The following is a 14,137-nucleotide window of genomic DNA, read 5'->3' as shown; positions in this document are numbered from 1 at the left end:
TAAAGGACACATTTTTTTTTCACGTTTTACAGAGGAGTGTTAAGGATTTCTTCTCATATATATATATATATATATATATATAGATATATATATATATATAGATATACATATGTATATTGGGAATTTATTATAAACAAATTGTTGAATACTACATCCAAAAATAACATCCTTAGCTTTATCCTTTCAACCATGTACATTTCCCTCCTGACAATCGCTTGCTGATCTGCCTGTCCAATACAGGCTTAAGGGCTCTGCTCCCAAGAGCTTACAATCTATCAGGAAATGAGACTGACACAAAGAGCGGCATGAGGTAATGCATTGAGTGGGTGATTACTGTTGGATGATGGCATGTGGTTCTGAAGAATGAGGGAGGGAATGGTAAACAGGAATCAGTTTAGGAAAAGTGATAAGTCTGCCTAAAACTATGTGTTTCAAAGGCGTTTTGCAGCCAGTACATATAGATTACCTATCTTTAAAATATGTCATCAATATTTGATTGGAGGAGTCAGACTGCACACTCCACACCCCCACCGATCAGCTCGGTGCTCACACAAGCAATACTTTCTCTTCAAGTTTACACTGCTTCAGATTACAAAAGCATTCGGAAATTAGCCTCATTTTCAGTGGTGGTGCAGTTCAAGAAATGTCTTGAAGACGGGAGTGACAGGTTCAAATTATGGAGGATGTTAATCTTAAATAATTTTCAAAATGGAGAGGGTGAGTAGGGTGGTAGACAGAAATGAGAGGGAATATGTTAGGAGTTACAGCACTATGATGAGCACTGTGGGTGAGGAGTTTGAACAAAGCTTCTGTTTATAACAGTCCAACTGGCACAGTCTCTTCTGTGACAGGGGTCAGAACATCTAAAAGACTGGCTGCACGTGATGTGATCTGACAGCCTCTCTGGTTTCACTCTTCTGTGTTGTTGCTGGGTATGACCACACCTCTCGTCTCAGGTGTAGCTTAAGTGGTCATTCCTAGTCTTCTATTTAGTCTGGCCTCACTCATCATGCTATGTGGTTGATAGCTCCTTTTTGGTTGTGAAGAGCTGGTGTCTGGTTCTCCTCATTCCTGCTCGTCTGCATACCTTGGAGTTAAGTGTCTTTTCCCTATTTCTTGTTTGTGGTTTTCCCCTACCTTTTGGTGTTATACCTGAGAGTGTCTCCTGTTCCTTCAGCTGGGAAGGAACAGGTCATATCTTGTCCTGACACTATTTCCAGGACCCTTTAAGGTCAGATAGGACCATACAGTAGATTCCAGCATATGAACATTCCTACCATCAGGGTCTGTTCATACTTATAGTAGTCAGGGCTCGGGTTAAGGATTCACTAGGTGCAAACCCAACTGACTCTCAGTGGGGAATCTGTTATGGTTTCTGCCATTTTGACAGCTAGAATAGCCATCCGAATTGCACTTTTTTTGCCATCAAATCTGATGAAACTAAATATGAGAATTCTAAATAAATCTGAGAACAGTCAACAGAGTCTTAGGAAGCCCTTATTTTTTATAGGATGACTGCCAAATGCGTTTTGTTCTTTTGGTTTTAGTTCTATAGGGTAATATCACACTATGTTTTATATTCAATGAACATTTCTCAGCTTTTTTTTTTTTGGGGGGAAGAAAAAATGTTGTAGCCAGAAGTAACACATTGGCAATGGAAAATGATAGAAAGCACTACAAATACTGACACACATTTACTAATGTAAGTGCACCTAGATTTTAATGTAAATTGCACCCAAAATGTACACAATTTGGTGCATCCAGATTTGAATGCAGTTTCAACACCCAGTCCAGAAATGATACATGGATTTATGAAAGAAGAGATGTGGTTTCATGTGAAAGGAGGCATGGTCTAAGATGCAATGCTCTGTTCCAAAATTGCTCCACAATTCTGCGTGAAATTCTGTCTTAAGAAAGCCAGAGAAAAAGTGTCTATCCCTGCTCCAGATTTATCATCCAGCCTGAGCCCCTGTGATATGGCATTTTCTAAAGCCTTTTCCCATTAGTGTTGAGCGCGAATATTCGAATTGCGAATTTTTTTCTCGAATATCGCAATTTCGAGATTTCGCGAATATTTAGAATATCGTTCTATATATTCGCGAAATCGAATATTCTTTTTTTTTATATTTTTTTTTAATTTTATATTTTGTTCTTTCCCACTTCCCTAAAGTTGTTCTTACCTGTCCTTTGGATTCCTGGCTTCCTGGCTGCTCCAGTCAGTGCCCGTTGCCGCTTCTGCCGACTTCCGTGCTCATGGAGCGTCCCCATCACCATGGGAACGTCTCCATATACTAGAATGTACTGTCGGATTTGAGAATTACGTTGAAATCGCAATTCGATTAATTCAAGTTATAATAATCGAATTGCGATTTCAACTTAACACTGCTATATTCCATATTGTTAATAGCCTATTAGGCTAGAATTAACGAATATGGAATATAGCAGTAAGTTGAAATCGCAATTCGATTATTATAGCTTGAATTAATCGGATTGCGATTTCAACTTAACACTGCTATATTCCATATTAGATAAATTACAATCTATATGGGTATTTTACGAAATTTCGTAATATTGCTCTAACTTCGTCTTTTAGAATATTCGTAATATTGCTCTAACTTCGTCTTTTAGAATATTTGTTATATTGCTCTAACTTCGTCTTTTATAATATTACGAATATTCTAAAAGACGAAGTTAGAGCAATATTAAGAATATACGTAAAAAGTTGAAATCGCAATGCGATTAATATAACTCGAAGTAATCGCATGGCGATTTCAACTTAGGAATGCTATATTCCATATTAGGCTAGAATTAACAAATATGGAATATAGCAGTGTTAAGTTGAAATCGTAATCCGATTAATTCAAGTTATAATAATGGAATTGCGATTTCAACTTGACACTGCTATATTCCATATTCGTTAATTCTAGCCTAATATGGAATATAGCAGTGCTAAGTTGAAATCGCCATGCGATTACTTCGAGTTATATTAATCGCATTGCGATTTCAACTTTTTACGTATATTCTTAATATTGCTCTAACTTCGTCTTTTAGAATATTCGTAATATTCTAAAAGATGAAGTTAGAGCAATATAACTAATATTCTAAAAGACGAAGTTAGAGCAATATTACGAATAGTCTAAAAGACGAAGTTAGAGCAATGTTACAAAATTTCGTAAAATACACATAGATTGTAATTTAGCTAATATACTGCTATAGTAATTTTACAAAACTTAAGTTCAGAAGAGGCAAAAAAAAATTGAGAAAAAAAAAGGATTATAGCACTATATTAGCTAAATTACAATCTATTTGTGTATTTTACGAAATTTCGTAATATTGCTCTAACTTCGTCTTTTAGAATATTCGTAATATTCTAAAAGACGAAGTTAGAGCAATATTACGAAATTTCGTAAAATACACATATTAGCCTAGCCATAGTCAATTCGTCATAGGAACGTTACCTTATACTATCAAAGGAAAAATCGCAATACGCGATTAATTAAATCGCATAATATTCGCGATCATTGGAATAATTACGAATATTCGATTTCGACGAATATAACACGAATATTCAATCGAATATTCGCGAAATCGAATATGGCACCTCCCGCTCATGACTATTTCCCATAGACTTCTCTATAGGGAAAGAAAAGTCTAGAAAAGAGAAGTAAAATTACTAAAGTTAAGTTACTAAAATGTCCTGTTGTTTTCTGCACGCCTATAAAACTCCAAAAAAAGAATGTGTGACAGCACCCTAAGGATATACACAAGGATATATATTACGTACTGATTTAGCAGTAATTTACATTCAGAAAATGTGCAACATAATACAATACCAGCTAAGTAGATATATTTTCAAAATCTCATGTGGACTATGTAGAAATTGACCAGATTTTAAAATCTGCAGCATGTTAATTGTTTTGTGAGGAATTTTTGTGCAGATTTCAGCCTTTGCAATGTGAAGGGTGAGAACTATAACCAATCCGCCACAAAACCACAAGTAACATATATATATTCTGGTATGTAAATTCAGAAAAAAAAAATGCACAAAAATCAGCTCAGGAAATCCACAAAAATGACACGGTCATGTGCATGTACCCTTATGGTGGATTTTCATTGTTCTGTACATGCAGATCAGTGCAATCCTGGGTTTCTCTGAGCACTAATTCAAAGTTTTAAATGAGTTGGAGTTTAATTCCCGACATCCCCTCTGATCAGCAGACTGAAAAGGCTATGGTGCTCCGGAATGTGCCGCTGCCTGTTCCTAGGCCAGTGATTTTACACCCATTGGTCACATGGCCTAGACCTAATTTAGTCCCATTCAAGTAAATGGGGCTGAGATACAATATCAAGCACAGCCGCTATCCTGTGGATGGCACTGGGATTGGTAAGATCGCGGAGCTCACTGGAGCCAGGCCTCATCAAACAACTGATCAGTGATGGTGCTGGGAGTCGGACCCCTACCTATCTGATATTCATGACCTATACTGAGGATAGGTCATCAATATTAAAATCTTTAAGCTTGTAATGAAGGGGGCAGCATGAGTAATTTGCATGTCTCCGACCAATAATCCAGAATGACTTCCTTGTTGTCTACCTCATAGATACATTTTGTTTTAGGAAGTCTTACAATGAAAAACATGAAATGTTGTAACCCAGGGATTCCCAACCTGCAGCCCTCCAGCTGTTGCAAAACTACAACTCCTAGTATGCCCGGACAGCCTATAGCCATCAGCCTACAGCAGGGCATGATGGGAGTTGTAGTTTTACAACAGCTGGAGGGCCGCAGGTTGAGCATCGCTGCTGTATCCTATTCAGAGCTGTGAGCAGATCAGTTATTTATCTGACAGCTATAGGCACTCCCTAATAGACTGGGCCTAGATGAGCGGTAGGTGACACAACATTGACATCTGAGGCTCCACTGATGATGGAGAGGACACAGCAACCGGTTGGATACTCTACCAAATGGCTGACAATACTGTTGGTTCCAGAGTTAGAAGAAAGATCTACAGAGTAATGAGGGGGAAGTGGCAGAGAGCAATGAGGAGAAAGCAAAGCTATTAAATATTTTGTTCTCCACTGTATGCACTGAGGAAAATAAAATGTCAGATGAAATGCAGAATATATAAGTATATACCCCATTAAAAGTGCCCTGTCTGACCCAGGAAGAAGCACAGCGGCATCTTAAAAAGATTAAAATAGACAAATCACCAGGAACAGATGGCATACACCTCCGTATCCTAAGATAACTAAGTAATGTCATAGCCAGACCCTTATTTCTGATAAGGACTCTATACTGACAGGGAGTGTTCCACAGGATTGGTGCATAGCAAATGTGGGGCCAATATTCAAAAAGGGTCCAAAAACAGAGCCCGGAAACTATGGGCCGGTAAGTTTAACATCTGTCATGGGCAAACAGTTTGAAGGTTTTCTAAGAGATGTTATCTTGGAGCACCTCAATGAAAATAAGCAAATTATGCCATATCAGTATGGCTTCATGAGCGATCGGTCATGTTAAACTAATTTAATCAGTTTCTATGAGAAGGTAAGTTCTAGACTTGACATCAGCAAATCAATGAATGTTGTATATCTGGACATCTCCAAAGCATTTGACACTGTACTTCAAGAAAGGTTAGTATATAAAATTAGAATGCTTGGACTGCGAGAAAATGTCTGTATGTGGGTAACTAATTGGCTCAGTAATAGAAAACAGAGGGTGGTTAGTAATGGTACACACTTAGATTCGGTCACTGTCATGAGTGGAGTACCTCAGGGGTCAGTATTGGGCCCTATTCTTTTCAATATATTTATTAATGATCTTGTAGAAGGCTAGCACAGTAAAATATCAATTTTTGCAGATGACACTAAACTGTGTAACGTAATTAACACGGAAGAGGACAGTATACTGCTACAGAGGGATCTGGATAGATTGAAGGCTTGGGCAGAGAAGTTGCAGAGGAGGTTTAATACTGACAAATGTAAGGTTATGCACATGGGAAGGAATAATGCAAGTCACCCGTACATACTAAATGGTAAAACACTGGTAACACTGACATGGAAAAGGACCTAGGAGTTTTAGTGAACAGCAAACTAAGCTGTAGAAGAAACCTGTGTCAGGCAGCTGCTGCCAAGGCCAATAAGATGCCCGTGATGAGAACATAGTCCTGCCACTTTACAAATCACTAGTCAGACCACACATGCAGTACTGTGTACAGTTCTGGGCCCCTGTGAACAAGCCAGACATAGCAGAGCTGGAGAGCATTCAGAGGAGGGCAACTAAAGTAATAATTGGAATAGGTGGACTACAGTACCCTGAAATATTATCAAAATTAGGGTTATTCACTTTAGAAAAAAGAAGACTGAGGGGAGATCTAATAGCTATATATAAATATATCAGAGGTCAGCACAGAGATCTCTCCCATCATCTATTTATCCCCAGGTCTGTGACTATGACGAGGGGACATCCTCTGCGTCTGGAGGAAAGAAGGTTTGTACACAAACATAGAAGAGGATTCTTTACGGTAAGAGCAGTGAGACTATGGAACTCTCTGCCTGAGGAGGTGGTGATGGTGAGTTCACAAAAAACGTTCAAGAGGGGCCTGGACGTATTTCTGGAGTGTAATAATATTACAGGCTTTAGCTACTAGAGAGGAGTTGTTGATCCAGGGAGTTTTTCTGATTGCCTGATTGGAGTCGGGAAGGAATATTTTTCCCCTTAAGTGGGGAAAATTGGCTTCTACCTCACTTTTTTTTTTTTTTTGGCCTTCCTCTGGATCAACTTGCAGGATAACAGGCTGAACTGGCTGGACAGATGTATTTTTTCAGCCTTATAAACTATGTTACTTGGAATATGGATTTTATGTTTTTCACTGTTTTGGGTGAATATACGTAAAAAAAAACTAATAACTTTTGCACCATATTTTGAGTGTGCTGAGATTTTTCTTTATTCATATTGCAGTGGTGATAGATCCCGTCTTCTCATATGGCACCTCATATTTATTGTCTGAGTACACATCCATATACTCTGAACTTGCTGTGGAATAACCCATTTCAAGTAGCTTCCATGCTCCCTCTAGTGGCAGCTGCAGGAAACCACAATGTAGTCAGTGCAAGGGCACAAAGCTCCGACCACTATAAAGATATATTATTATAAAATGAATCAATACTGAACCATTTTAGATTTAAAAAAAATTATAATAATTCAACAATGGAAATTCACTTAAATGAATCAACTTGCTATTGCTCTGGCTATCAGTCAGGTTTCCTGATGCCGTTTTTGAAGCCAAAATCAGTAGTGGATCATAAAAGGACAGAAACTATAAAGCACAGATATCACTTTAAATTTGCTACTGTTTTTGGCTCACAAAACTGCCAGGAAACTTGACCTTGAAGCTGTACCCTTAGGGTCCATTCACACGTCCGCATTTTTTCTTTCCAGATTTACGTTCCGTTTTTTGCAGACCCGTGTTTTCCGCAAAAACCTTCAGTTCTTTTTACAAATGTGCATTCGTTCCATGTGTCCGCAAATAAAACAGATCAAGGAATACAGTATATGTTGCTAGGGTACCCCCCCCCCCCCCCCCAAAAAAAAGGTGTTTAAAACAGAGGACATGTAATAGTACAGGCAACATTTTATTGTGCTTTTGGTGTCGTTCAGAGCTGTGTGGGAAACCTTTGCTTGACTGGCATTGTTTTCTTCCTATTTCTCAGCAATCATCATAGCAGAAGACCTTATGAAGTATTATTTCACAGGAGTCTTTCTTGGTGATTCAGACGGCAGTCAGCGATGCTGGACAAAGAACCGGGAAGGAAGAGGAGACTGCAGTGGGTCCATCCCATTGTTGTTCAGCACCTTCACAAAGGACAAGTTCATATTTTGTATAACGAGCTGCGTCGTGACCCCATCAAGTTCAAGAACTATTGCCGTATGTCCATGGAAGCATTTGATCACCTGCTGGTCTGTCTTTATCCTGACCTGACTTTCATGGACGCCAGTATGAGGTGCAGCATCACAGCAGAGCAAAGGTTGATAGTCACCTTGTGGTAAGTGAATTTTATCATTTTAATGAATAGTAACATAGTAACATAGTACATAAGGCCGAAAAAAGACATTTGTCCATCCAGTTTGGCCTGTTATCCCGCAAGTTGATCCAGAGGAAGACCCCTCTCTAGTAGCTATAGCCTGTAATATTATTAAGCTCCAGAAATACGTCCATGGCCCTCTTGAATTCCTTTATTGTACTCACCATCACCACCTCCTCATGCAGAGAGTTCCATATTCTCACTGCTCTTACCGTAAAGAATCCTTTTCTATGTTTGTGTACAAACCTTCTTTCCTCCAGACGCAGAGGATGTCCCCTCGTCACAGTCACAGTCCTGGGGATAAATAGCTGATGGGATAGATCTCTGTACTGACCCTTCATATATTTATACATATTAATTAGATCTCCCCTCAGTCGTCTTTTTTCTAAAGTGAATAACCCTAATTTTGATAATCTTTCAGGGTACTGTAGTTGCCCCATTCCAGTTATTACTTTAGTTGCCCTCCTCTGGACCTTCTCCAGCTCTGCTATGTCTGCCTTGTTTACAGGAGCCTAGAACTGTACACAGTACTCCATGTGTGGTCTGACTAGCGATTTGTAAAGTGGAAGGACTATGTTCTTATCACGGGAATCTATGCCCCTTCTGATGCAACCCATTATCTTGTTGGCCTTGGCAGCAGCTGCCTGACACTGGTTTTTGCAGCTTAGTTTGCTGTTTATTAAAATTCCTAGATCCTTTTCCATGTCAGTGTTACCGAGTGTTTTACCATTTAGTATGTACGGTTGACTTGCATTTTTCCTTCCCATGTGCATAACTTTACATTTATCAGTGTTAAACCCCATCTGCCACTTATCTGCCCAAGCCTCCAGTCTATCCAGATCCCTCTGTAGTAGTATACTGTCCTCATCAGTGTAAATTACTTTACACAGTTTAGTGTCATCTGCGAAAATTGATACTTTACTATGCAAGCCTTCTACAAGATCATTAATAAATATATTGAAGAGAATAGGGCCCAATACTGACCCCTGAGGTACCCCACTAGTGACAGTGACCCAATCTGACTGTGTACCGTTAATAACCACCCTCTGTTTTCTATCACTGAGCCAGTTACTTACCCACATACAGATGTTTTCTCCCAGTCCGAGCATTCTCATTTTATATACTAACCTTTTATGTGGTACAGTGTCAAATGCTTTGGAGAAGTCCAGATATACGACATCCATTGATTCGCCGCTGTCAAGTCTAGAACTTACCTCCTCATAGAAACTGATTAAATTAGTCTGACATGACCGATCCCTCACGAAGCCATGCTGATATGGCGTTATTTGCTTATTTCTGTTGAGATGCTCTAATATAGCATCTCTCAGAAAACCTTCAAACAGTTTACCCACAACAGATGTTAAACTTACCGGCCTATAGTTTCCAGGGTCTGTTTTTGGCCCCTTTTTGAATATTGGCACCACATATGCCATGCGCCAATCCTGTGGGACATTCCCTGTCAGTATAGAGTCTGAAAATATCAGAAATAAGGGTCTGGCTATGACATTACTTAATTCCTTTAGGATACGGGGGTGTATGTCATCCGTCCTGGCGATTTGTCTATTTTAATCTTTTTAAGTCGCTGATGTACTTCTTCCTGGGTCAGACAGGACACTTTTAATGGGGAATTTATTTTTACATTCTGCATGTCATCTGACAATTTATTTTCCTCAGTGAATACATTGGAGAAAAAAATATTTAACAGCTTTGCTTTCTCCTCATCGCTCTCTGCGACTTCCCCCTCATTACTCTTTAAAGGGCCGACACCTTCAGATTTATACTTTTTAACATTTATATAATTGAAGAACATTTTAGGGTTAGTTTTACTCTCTTTGGCAATTAATCTCTCGGTCTCTAGTTTGGCCGCTTTTATTTGTTTTTTACATGTTCTATTTTTTTCCTTATAGTTTTTCAGTGCTTCCGTGCTCCCCTCCTGTTTCAGTGAATGATATGCTTTCTTTTTGTCATTTATTGCTTTCGTTACAGTTCTATTTATCCACATTGGTTTCTTTTTATTCCTTAACCTTTTATTACCATACGGTATGTACCTCTCACAATGAGATTTTAGGATGTTTTTAAAGATATCCCATTTTGTGGCTGTATTTTTATTTTTGAGGACTTTGTCCCAGTTAGTTTGGCCTATGGCCTCTCTTAGTTGGCTAAATTTAGCTTTTTTTGAAGTTTGGTATTTTTGTTCCTCCCTGTAGAAACGCTCTTTTGAATGATAATCGGAAGGTTATTACTTTGTGGTCACTATTTCCCAGGTGTCCCCCAACCTGCACGTCTGTTGTTCTGTCCGGCCTATTGGTTAATACTAAGTCCAGTATGGCCGTCCCTCTAGTCGGGTCCTGAACCAGTTGGGAGAGGTAATTGTCTTTGGTTATTGCCAAGAACCTGTTTCCTTTATGAGATATACAAGTTTCAGTTTCCCAGTCTATATCTGGGTAGTTGAATTCCCCCATAATAACCACCTCATTATGATTTGCCGCCTCGTCTATCTCGTTTAGTAATAGATTTTCTGTGGACTCTGGTATATTAGGTGGTTTATAGTAAACTCCTATTAGTAATTTATTGTTGTTTTTAGCTCCATGTATCTCTACCCACAGTGACTTCACATGTTCATGTCCCTCATTTATATCTTCGCGGAGTGTGGGCTTTAGACCGGACTTTACATAGAGGCAGACCCCTCCTCCTCTCCAGTTTTGACGATCCTTTCTAAACAGACTGTAACCCTGCACATTAACTGCCCAGTCATAGCTATCATCCAGCCATGTCTCAGTTATTCCCACTATGTCATAGTTCTCCTCACACATCACTAATTCCAGTTCACCAGTTTTATTAGTCAGGCTTCTGGCATTAGTATACATACATTTGAGAGGTTTATGTATATTTTTTATCCTACACCTTTCCTTCTGAACTGTTCTAGTCCCTCCTTCCATTCCTCCCCCAGTCCCATTACTTTGCCCCCGGTCTCTATCTGCACTATCTTCCCGTCCTATAACGTAATTACCCTCCCCCCCAGTCCCTAGTTTAAACACTCCTCAATATATACTGCTGTATATATTGAATATTAACCTTTGTAAATGAATCTTAAAACATTTTTTTTTTTTTCATTATTTTTTTTTTGATTCCTTGCAGCTGGAAACTCATTTTACATCGTTGCATTTCGAGTTTCTTCTTGGGATCTCAACAATCTCTGGGATCGTCTGTCATATCTGCAAAGCCATCTGGCAGCGACTCAGAGAAGTGGTGATGCCCACCCCCAAGGCGGAAGATTGGCTTTGTATCGCCAAGGGATTTCACCAATCTGCTCAGTTTCCTAACTGCATTGGGGCACTGTATGGAAAACATATTCATGTAAAGAAGTCGCCTCACTCAGGGTCCCGGTACTTCAATTACAATTTTTTTTTTTTCTGTAGTGCTGATGGCCTTGGCTGACAGTACCTACAAGATTGTAATTGTGGATATCGGGGCCTACAGGAGCACTCCAGATGCCCGCATCTTTAGTGCTTCCAGAATGGATCAACGGATTCAGGCAAACCAGCTTGCCCTGCCAGAGCCAAGAAGACTACCCGGATTAGCAGGTCCGCCGGCTTCATTTGTGATCGTGGCAGATGAAGTATTCGCATTGTCACCCCACCTGATACGGCCCTTCCCTAGATGCGATCTTAATGGGAAAAGTTTTGTGTACTAAAATAGTACACCAATTGATACCTTCTGGCGCAAAGACATGACCTCAGTAGATAAATAAAGGGTCTTTATTGATGAGTGACAACGCGTTTCGGAGTCAGTACACTCCTTTTTCAAGTCTGTGGGGTTCGTGCTGGGGCTTGAAGTAAGGCCGCGCTTCAAGCCCCAGCACGGACACCACAGACTTGAAAAAGGAGTGTACTGACTCCGAAACGCGTTGTCACTCATCAATAAAGACCCTTTATTTATCTACTGAGGTTGTGTCTTTGCGCCAGAAGGTATCAATTGGTGTACTATTTTAGTACACAAAACTTTTCCCATTGTGTTCCATATCATTCCTCTGGAGAATTGGCCTACGAGGACTGAGAAGATACCGGCTGCACCGACCCCCTGTCCTCACGAGTGTTGTGCCTACGTATGCAGAACACTATAAGGTGAGCACAACCATTGATGTCCTATTTTCATACATTTGTTATTGAACTTATTACCCTATAAGCGCTTTCCTATCTTTTTTCGCCATAATCGCTAGATGCGATCTGGATGACCGGAAGCGCATCTTCAACTATCGGTTGACTCACACTTGTCGGTATGTGGAGTGCACTTTCGGAATACTGTCCACAAAGGGGAGAGTGTTCATGTCATCCATACAGATGAATCCGGGCAATGTCACCCTGCTGATACAGGCCTGTGTACCCCTATACAACTTCACCAGGATTCATGATGCTTCCATAGATGCAGAATTAGGCCTAAATATGACATCTTCTGTCATTTTAGACTTGAGCCAGCCTGGACACCCTGGAATGGCTGGACTAGCTGTTCGGGAACTCTATGTCTACATCTGCAATCCTGAGGGGGCATTGTCGTCGCAGTTGGACATCATCCGTGGGAGTCGTTGAATTCCGCTGGAAACTGGTTATAAATGTTTTATTTTCTTAGTTTAGTTAGATCCCCTTTTGTTAGTTTAGATTAGGGACTCGCAAGAGAATAAGGACCCTTGACGTGGGCTTGAGGGCTGAGGTATTTTGTAAAATCCTATTTTTTTTTATAAATTTGGTATAAATACCTTCTAATACCTCATTTTTAATTATGTCTTAAAAAAATTATTTTATCATTTTTATATTTTTTAAAATTTGTGTATGGCTTCATAACTAAACACGAAGATGTTCCATAAAAAAAATAAAAAAAAAGGGATATGTCTGCGTTCAGCTTTGAACAAGGACAACACCAGACGTAATCAGGCCCGCAATCCACAAAGAATAAACTTTGACGCAGAGAAAGTAAGTATATAACATCATCAGTTTAACCCAGATAGACCCTGCGATATGAGCATCGGAGCAGTTCATGCTGAACCGCGCAGGGCAAAGGCATTTTCTGGAGTTCCGGTGATGTACCGGGCTTTCCACAGGGCTGCCAGGAGAAGGCTTCCGGCCAGCAGTGAGCCCAGTGACGTCACCAGCACTAATGTGCGGGCTTCTGCGCTGACTTAGCCTGTAAAAAGGCTAGGGCAGCTCTAAAGCAGGCCCATCAGAGCAGGTGACGTCACAAAACACACTGCTTGCTGGAAGCATCTGCCCGGCAGTGTGTTGTTTTAACAAAAATAGCCCTTTCCCTGTGCGATCAAGCACAGGGCAAGGGAGAGCATCGGAGCAGGTGGGCTGCCTTAGTAAAAATATGATTATGACCTAGTTCAGCTCTGAACCCGGACAACCCATTTAATGGGAGGGGACATGATAGCTACTGTTTACTCAAGCACAATGCTGCTCCAGCATTGGTGTGATAAAAAAAAAATATAGAAGTCATTATGTACAGTATCATCAAAAAGATGATTCTTATACTTTAAAAAAATATATTTTTATATTAAATAATAATGACCTAAACAGATAATAGGTCATCAATATTAAAAACAAACATACATTTTTTAAATAATACATTTTTAAATATAAAAAACATACACAATATTAAAAATATATACATTTTTTATAATAAAAAAATTACTAACCCAATAATTCATGAGAAAAAGGGCCAGGGGTAAGAACAATAGGGGGATCTGGTCTATTCAGACGTGATGGAGGGGTCTCAATGTTCAACATTTTATCACGTGAATTTTCCCAAAAATTGCCAACATCATGCGGCTCTTGAGGCCCAGCAAACTGATCGATCAAAAGTGCCACCGCAGAAATGCACCACGTTTGCCGTTCATCTGGCACACGATGCAAGGAAAGAGCAAGGCCTTTTAAAGAAACGTCTTCCTTGCTGTCTGATCAATTTCGATTTAGCTATTCGAGAACCAGACTATTAATCTGGCCTCGAACATCGAAATCAGAATCGATCTGAGGACATCGCCTTCGTCTGCCAGATGAACGGTAAA

This window comes from Bufo gargarizans, chromosome 2, assembly GCF_014858855.1.
Source record: "Bufo gargarizans isolate SCDJY-AF-19 chromosome 2, ASM1485885v1, whole genome shotgun sequence".
Lineage (NCBI taxonomy): Eukaryota > Metazoa > Chordata > Amphibia > Anura > Bufonidae > Bufo > Bufo gargarizans.
Note: the sequence above shows the minus strand (reverse complement) of the source record.